Raw genomic sequence first — 9,195 nt, 5'->3', positions numbered from 1 at the left:
AAGACTTTATGAACAAATTCTCAGTAGCACAGGAACTAGCAGAAAGAATCAACACCTGGGATCTCATCTTATTAAAAAGCTTCTGCACTGCAAAAGAAAACATCAACAGAACTGTTTTACTTTTTATTAGTATAAATTTGCAGTACATAATATAATCACAGTCCTCTTGGGGAGTTGGTACACGTACGTAGCACATCTTAAATCTTTTCTTCATCCCCTTCCTCTCTGCTCCCTTCTCCCTCCATCTGTTGGTCCCCTTCCCATTTGCCGAAGATCTTTTTTGCATTACTGTTTGTATCAAAGCTTTTTCTACTGAAACAATTGAAAATTGCTGAATACACACATATTAATCTTAAAATTCTCACAAACATGACCACATACTAAGACACACCAAACTAAAATCTAAGGGAGAGAGGGAGCCAAGAGAGTTCAGTGCTGTAGTTCATTGAAACTGTATTTGCTCTGAGCACATTATTTAGCCTGATGAGGTTGAACTTGGTTCCATGGCCACCTAGGAAAAGGGATATTCACACTTACATCTATCTTTACTCAAAATTCAGCAATTTCCATTTTTAAAAAACTGAATTGCAAAAATTTCACAAATAAATTATATTGAAACAAGTATAATGATATATAATATACAAATAATTTATAAATACTCAAAAGTCATCACTGCCTAAAAAAGTAACGTAAAGGGTAAAAGCTGACTTTTCTTTTTGTACTATTACCTATATTCTCGAGTTTATTTGTACTAATGTATCTGCATGGTGTGAATAAATAATGACAGCATCTTCTTCCCCATTCATGGTCAGTAAAGTCCCATTTTGCATGTGAAATTTTCTGTAAAGATTATTTTCATGTGTAACATGACTAGGCTACTCAGATGATTAGTCAGATGGTCTCTGGGTGTATCAGTGTGTATCCAGATGAAATTACCATTTGAATCAGGAGATTAAATAAAGTAGATCTCCCACTCCAGTGAGCGTGGCTATCATACAAACCGCTGAGGGTCCACACAGTATGAAAGGGGAGGAGAAGAGAATCTTTCTTTTCTTGAGCTCAGGCATCCATCCATATTCTACTTCTCTCAGCAGTCAGAACTCCTGATTATCAGGCCTTCATGCTCTGGGATTTATACCTGTACTACTCTCTCTCTCTCTCTCTCTCTCTCTCTCTCTCTCATGTTGTTAGCCTTAGGCTGGCAGTAAACAATTTCAGTTCCCCTGGATCTCAGGCCTTTTGATGTGGCCTGAATGACACTATCAGCTTCTCCTGTCCTCCAGCACATCATGGAAATTCTCAGCCTCCATAATCACCTGAGCTAACTCCCACAGTAAATCTCCTCTTATACAGTGGCCCCTCAAGTTACAACAGGCCTGACATATTAACAGCTAGGGTTAATTAGGTTGATTAGGCTTCATCTGCCTCTTGTTATCTATAGCATGGAACCAGGTAAACATCCAGGTCTCAGCTGTATTGACACAGTTACAACCAGCCCTCAGAAACCTATGGAGTTTGTAAGTCAAGGATCCATTGCATATCAGTGTATATCCTAGTACTTCTGTTTCTCTGGAGAAATATTGAGGTTTGCACCTAGATACCCCCCAAGAGCCTCATGTAACCACAGGCAGGGCTTTTGGAAGGAGATTGGATTACTGAGCTTCTAGAAGACTTGCCGTTAGGAAGTGAGATTTAGTTGAAAAGGGGGAGTCATTGGGTCGTGGCCTGGAAGGGCTTACCTTGCTCCTCAGTGCCTTTCTTTGCACTCTGCTTCCTGTCTGTCCTGCCTTTTCAGCAGGTCTCTCCATGCCCCTCCACTGTGCTGTCCTGACTTGGAGCCAGCCAACTATGAATTGAAACAGGGGCCAAAATAAAGCTTTCCTTCCTTCCGTAAGTTGTGGGTGTCAGGTGTAGTCTTTCATCCCAGCAAGGGGGAAGTAATTAAGACAAGACCCCTGAACAATACAGAGATGCTATTTGACCTACAATAAGGTTAAACGCATCATAAATTGAAAATACTCTAAGTCCAAAATACATTTATTACATTTCACCTAGCATACATCCTAAGTTTGGTCACCCAGCACACTTACAGAATGTTCATTGTTTCCATATCTGATCATGTGACCGACTGGGCGCTGTAGCCTGCTCCCCCACCCTTGCAGCACCTCAACAATATTTTCTTTCTTCTCCCCCGGTATTGCAAATTCAATTCAAGGACTCTCTTTCTTCTTCCTTCCCCTCCCTCTTGCTCTCCTTTCTTTCTTTCCTCTCCCCCCATCCCCTCTTACCTTCATTTTCAGACAGGGTGTCCCTAGGTTTCCCGGACAGGACTAGAGCTTGTGACCCTCCTGCCTCCACTTCCTTCCATGCTGAGATTGCAGACAAAAGCTTTTTGCGGTGTAGCCGTATCTCTGATACCCCAGGACACATCGAAAGTCAAAATTGAAAGTGTGGCTTTAGCGAACAGGTTTTGCTTTTGCACCATTGCCAAATTGGAAAATTCTGAATGGGGCAGTGTGAATCCAGACCACCTGTACGGCTCACAGTGGGAGTATTCGCAGAAATTAACAAAGGCTAAATACCAAGGTTGAGTTTAGAGGTGAAGCCAAAAGTGATTTTATGAATATTAAGAATCACAAGCCTGCAGAGTTCTTATTTTTATGTTTTTTCATTGAATTTATTGATACTTTTTAGGTATACAGTACAGTTACATTCATTACTGGGATCTTGTACCTTTACATGCCAAGTCTTGGTTCTCATTTTTCCCCTTGTCCCCGCCCTCCCTTCACCCCCTCCTCCCCTCCCCACCTTCAAACACTTTAATTTCATTTATACATTTTCTCATTATTTTTTTCCTTTTCCCTTATTCCCCTTTCCCTATCCTTCTCACTGTCCCTACAACTTTGGTCCTTTTCTTCCTATTTCATGATGCTAATTGTCCCGTTAGGATCTTGAGTACTATTTTAGTTTTTCGTACCAGAGAAACTATTCAGTATTTGCATATGTGTGACATATATTTCACTTAGGAGTATATCCTCAAAATGTACCCATTTACCTATGAATGAATCTACTTTCTTATTTACACTTTTAGTTTTTCACACCAGAGAAACTATTCGGTATTCACACATGTGTGTCTTATTTATTTCACTTAAGATTATGGCCTCCATAGTATTCATTTTCCTGTGAATGACTCTAGTTTCTCATTCTTTATGGCTGAGTAGTATTCTATTTCATAGAAAAAACCACATCTTCTTTATCCAGTCTCCAACTGATAGGCAAATGGGCTGTTTCCAAGTTTTAGCTATTACAAACTGTGCCGCTATAAACATAGGTGCGCTTATATCACTGTGGTATGATTCTTTTAATTCTTTTGGAAAGATACCCAGCAGAGGAATAGCTTGGGTCAAATAGAACCTCTAATCCTAGTTCTTTGAGGTATCTCCATATATAATTTTTTAGTTTTAATTGAGTTTATTGGTACATTTTAGGTATACAGTACAGTTACATTCATCATTGGGATCTTGTACCTTTACATGACAGGTCTTGGTTCTCATTTTTTCCCCTTGTTCCTGCCCTCCCTTCACTCCCCTCCCCTCCCCATTTACAAACACTTTATTTCCATTTTTTCATTTTCTCATACTTTTTTCTTTTCCCTTATTCCCTTTCCCCTACCCTTCCCACTTTTCCTACACCTTTAGCCCCTTTCTCCCTATTACACATTGTTAATTATATCATTAGTATCTTATGTACTATTATATAGTTTTTCACATCAGAGAAACTATTCGGTATTTACACATGTATGACTTATGGATTTCACTTAGGAGTATATCCTCAAAATGTATCCATATTCTCTATGCATGAATCTATTTCTCATTCTTTATGGCTGAGTAATATTCCATTTTATAGAAAAACCACATCTTCTTTACCCAGTCATCCCCATATTGATTTCCATACTGGTTGCACCAGTCTGCACTCCCCCAACAATGGAGAAAGATTCCTTTCTTCTCACAATCCCACCAGCATTTGTTATTTATTGATTTCTTGATAACAGCCATTCTTTGTGGGGTGAGATGAAATCTCAGTCATGGTTTAATCTGCAACTCTCAAATGACCAGTGATGTGGAACGTTTCTCCATACATTTATTTGCTGCTTTTACTTTTTTGTCTGAGAAATGTCTGTTCATTTCAGATGTCCATTTTTTAATGAGGTCTTTATATTTTGGGGGCCTGTTTTTTTTTTTTTAGTTCTTTATATATTCTAGATCATAGTCCTTTGTCTGAGGAGCAGCTGGTAAATTTTTTTCCCACATTGTAGGTTTTCTCAGCTCTGTTGGTGGTTTCTTTAGCCTGCAGAGTTCTTACTAAACTGTTTTACTTTTTATTTTTATTTTTTTGGTACTGGGGATCAAACTCATGACCTTGTGCTTGTGAGGCAGGTGTACTACCACTGAGCTAAATCTCTGGTCTTTAATAAACTTTTTAAAAGGAAAAAAAAATCCCTTAACCAAATACTGTATTATTTGCTCTCTCATTCATTATGTGCTTAAAAGCTTTTATTTATTTAATTAATTTATTTAGATAATCTCAACTGTCAGTAAAACAATAGCAAAGTAATTTCCCAAATTTAGGCATTTGTCTGCCAATTGGAAACTCTTTGCAAAACAAAACAATCAAACAAAAAAACATGCTTTAGACACTTAGACCTCACAACTCCGTCCCAAAACTATTTACAAAAGTGAATAATAATAAGAAATGGACTTAGCAAGAAGACAGAATGGCATATACATATAATGTTTTCTCATTGAGTTTATCTTTACTTTTTAAGTTTAGAGTACAGCTATATTTATCATTCAGATATTGCACCTTTACATGACAGGTCTTGGCTCTCATTTTTTCTCCTACTTCTGCTCTCCCTTCACTCCCTTCCCCCTCCCCTATTTACTAAGACTTTGCTTTCATTTTTTCCTTTTCTCATATTTGTTTCTTTTCCCTTATTTCCTTTTGCTTACCCTTCCCACTTACCCTACACCTTTAGCCCTTTTCTTCCTATTTCACATTGTCTATTATACAATTTAAATCGCATTTTTAACAGAAAGCTGAACAGCCACTGCCTTAACTCTTCTAAACCTATCTAAATAAGTTTGTGGCTAAGCTGAGCTGAAAAAGCTGTTGTCTGCAAAATACTTTCCACATATTTGTTAAATGTAGATATTACCTTAAAAGGTGCTTTTCTTGCTGTAAATAGGAAGAATCTATTGAACAGCAATGAGAGTCTGAGAAGATGGGGTACTGATGGAGAATATAGCTCAATGAAAAAAGAGTGGTCAGGATATAATCAAGTCATTAATGACTTCAGAACTTTTGAGTGAGATTGATTTTTTACCGAAAAGTCATTTTAATTATTGGTTATTCAATAGTAAAATGTGGAGCTACCACTAACATACATGTTTTACTGGGGTAGGAGTTGTATAATAATTTATTAATTTTCCTGATGTTTCTTTCTTACCAATACCATCATCATGTTGTAGTGAAATGGATCTTTTAGTGTATTATAACTACTGTTTTCATAAGCTTATTGGTTTATATTCCCTTTTTGAAAATGGAAATTGTTTTCTCAGGTAAATATTTATTTTATAAAATACTATATTGAATCATAAGTATAAATATATTTTATAAAAAGGATATTTATATACAAATTTACCTTTATTGTTGAGCCTAGGATCTTCTTCTAATACAAAATTTATAATAATATGGGTGAAATTTTTATCCAAGAATTGCATTGTCACCACTCCTGTTCAATAGTTTTGGAAACATTAGCCACAGCAATTGGACAAGAGAAAGAAAAGCAATAAACATAGGAAATGATACTATACATAGAAGACCCAAAAAAACTCTGCCAAAAGACTTCTAGACTTAATCGATAGATTCAGTATAGTAGCTGGATACAAGGTCAACACTCAAAAATCAAGAGCCTTCTCATACACAACTAACAGAATCACTGAGAGACAAAATAGAGAAACAATCATTTTCACAATGGCATCCAAAAAAATGTAATATCTAGGATTCACCTTAATGAAGGAGGCAAAAGACATCTATATTGAAAATTACAGCACTCTGAAAAAAACAGATAGAAGAGGATATTAGAAAATTGAAAGATATCCCTTACTCCTGGGTAGGAAGAACCAATGTACTGAAAATGGCCATACTTCCAACACTGCTATACAGATTCAATGCAATCCCTATCAAAATCTCAATAGTATATTTCACAGAACTGGAGAATATAATCCAAAAATTCATTTGGAACTAGAAGATCCTAGACTAGCAAAAGCCATTCCATGCAGCATAGACAAGGCAGGGGGTATCACAATTCCCAACTTGAAACTATACTACAAGGCCACTGTGATAAAAACAGCATGGTACTGGCAAAGAAACAGACCTGAGGATCAATGGAATAGATTAGAAGATGCAGAAACAACTCCAGACATAACTCAGCTGCCTCATCTTTGACAAAGAAGCCAACCATCCTTACTGGAGGAAAGACAGCCTCTTTAATAAGTGGTGTTGGAAAAAGTGGCTTTCAACTTGCCGAAGATTAAAACTAGACCCCTATCTTTCAACATGCAGTAAACTAAAATCCAAGTGGATTAAAGATATAAATATTAAAACTGAAACACTAAACTTCCTGGAAGATAAGTTAGGTAGAACTCTTGAAGACACTGGCATAGGAAAAGACTTTATGAACAAATCCTCATTAGCACAGGAACTAGCACAAAGAAACAACAACTAGGGTTTCATTCTTCTGCTCTACAAGAGAAACCACCAACAGAGCTAAGAAACCACCTACAATGTGGGAAAAATTTTACCAGATGTTCCTCAGACAAAGGTCTACTATACAGGATATATGAAGAACTAAAAATAACTAGATCCTCTCCAAATACAATGACCCAATTCGAAAATGGGTATCTGAATGAACAGACATTCTGCAAACAAAGAAGTAAAAGCAGCAAACAAATGTATGGAAAAATGTTCCACATCGCTGGTCATTTGAGAGATGCAGATGAAAACAGCACTGAGACTCCACCTCACCCCCAAATAGAATGGCTGCTATCAAGAAATCAACCAATAAGAAATTCTGGAGGAGTTGTAGAGAGAAAGGAACCCTTCTCCATTGTTGGTGGGAGTGCAGACTGGTGCAACCACTATGGAAGTCAATATGGAGATACCTCAAAGAGCTGGGATTAGAGGTTCCATTTGACCCAGCCATCCCGCTGCTGGGTATCTTTCCAAAAGAATTAAAAGAATCATACCACAGTGATATATGCACACCTATGTTTATAGCAGCACAATTTGTAACAGCTAAAACTTGGAAAGAGCCCAATTGCCCATCAGCTGGAGACTAGATTAAGAAAATGTGTGTTTGTGTGTGTGTGAGTGTATTTTTGTAAAATGGAGTAGTACTCAGCCATAAAGAATGAGAAATTAGAGACATTTACAGCTAAGTGGATGCACACTGAGGACATATTCTTAAGGGAAACACAGATGTAAATACCGAATAGTTTCTCTGCTGTGATAAACTAAAGTGGAAATAAGAATCAAAATATATATTTGATATTGTGTAATAGGAAAAAATACCTAAGGGTGTAGGGGAAGTGGTAGGGGTAGGTGAAAGCCAAGAAGGGAAAAGAAAAAATAAGAGAAGAGAAAAAATGGAAACAAAGTCTCTGTAAATAGGAAAGGGTGGAGGGGGTTAAGGGAAGGCAGGGGAACGGGGGGAAAATAAGAAGCAAGGTATATCATATAAACGTAAATCCTAATGATGTATGTAACTGTGTTGTATACCTAAAATGTACCAATGAAGAAAAAATGGGGGAAAATTTGAAAAACAGAAAAAAGAATGAATTATAAAGGCTTTCAATTTCAATCGAATTAACCACTTCTTGAAAATCTACAAATTGGACCCCCATTTCTTTGTCTTTAGCATACGTCTCTGGCACTTCTGCCCATTATAACTTTAATTCTAACGTACTGATTTCAATTGTTCGTCAGATAAGGTTATGGCTTTGGAAAATGCAGTACCTGTCTTTCAAAAGTCAACTATGAGATTAATCCTTCACCATTCATTTTTTCTTTTTTTTTTTATTGAGTTTATTGGTACATTTAGGGATACAGTACAGTTGCATTCATTGTTGGGATCATGTACCTTTACATGGCCAGTCTTGATTCTCATTTTTTCCCCTTACCTCTGCCGTCCCTTCACCCCCTCCTCTCCTCCCCATCTACCATTCATTTTTTCTTTTTTTTTTTATTGAGTTTATTGGTACATTTAGGGATACAGTACAGTTCCATTCATTGTTGGGATCATGTACCTTTACATGGCAAGTCTTGATTCTCATTTTTTCCCCTTACCTCTGCCGTCCCTTCACCCCCTCCTCCCCTCCCCATCTACCATTCATTTTTTCTACAAAGAACTTTTACAAGAATTCCACCAGGGGGCAGGAGAAGAACAAGTTTCTCTCTCTTCCCTCCAAGGGAACGCTGACCCTCGCCTCCAGAGCGGTACTCTTTCCCTTAGTACTCTTTCCCCTCCTCTTGCTCCCCTCCTAATTAAGCAGAAGGGGTCTGCATTTATTTGCCCGTGACCTGACACAGCGAGCCCACAGCAGCAGTTGTAGTGTGAATGGGATTTGGAGGAGGCGAGGGCTTCAGCGGGGATTACCCGCCCGCAGCGCTGAATGTGCTGAGCTCAGTCTGCCGCGCGAGCAAACGGACTGTTTGTGAACACGCCGTCCTGGCTCAAGTCTGATTAAGACCAGGGGTCCCAGGCCGTTTGATCTTCGCTCATCAAAGAGAGTCTTTAAACAAGCTCCATTTTACACTACTGTATCCTGGCGAGGGCTTGCGGCACTAAAGTGCCGCGTGAGCAGCTGGCCCGGGACGCGTGAACAAAGCCGATGGGGGCTTGTGGTTCCTGCCCCATGCCTGGCCCGGAGGCTGGCTTTTAGCACAGAGCTCCAGTCTGGGCTCTGGGTCTCCGAGACAGGCTGTTTTCCTCACTTGCCTCTTTCTGTGGGCACCTGCAATTTCACAGTTATAATTATTATTGTAATGTAAGGTTAAGAATATTTTCATTCATTAGCTGTATCTCTTGGAGAACAATGAATAGTTCTGTTTCTTACCTACATCTTGGTCCACTCT

Source organism: Fukomys damarensis, unplaced genomic scaffold (genome assembly GCF_012274545.1).
Source record: "Fukomys damarensis isolate Sample0158 unplaced genomic scaffold, DMR_v1.0_HiC HiC_scaffold_20, whole genome shotgun sequence".
NCBI lineage: Eukaryota > Metazoa > Chordata > Mammalia > Rodentia > Bathyergidae > Fukomys > Fukomys damarensis.
This window is presented reverse-complemented; position numbering follows the sequence as displayed.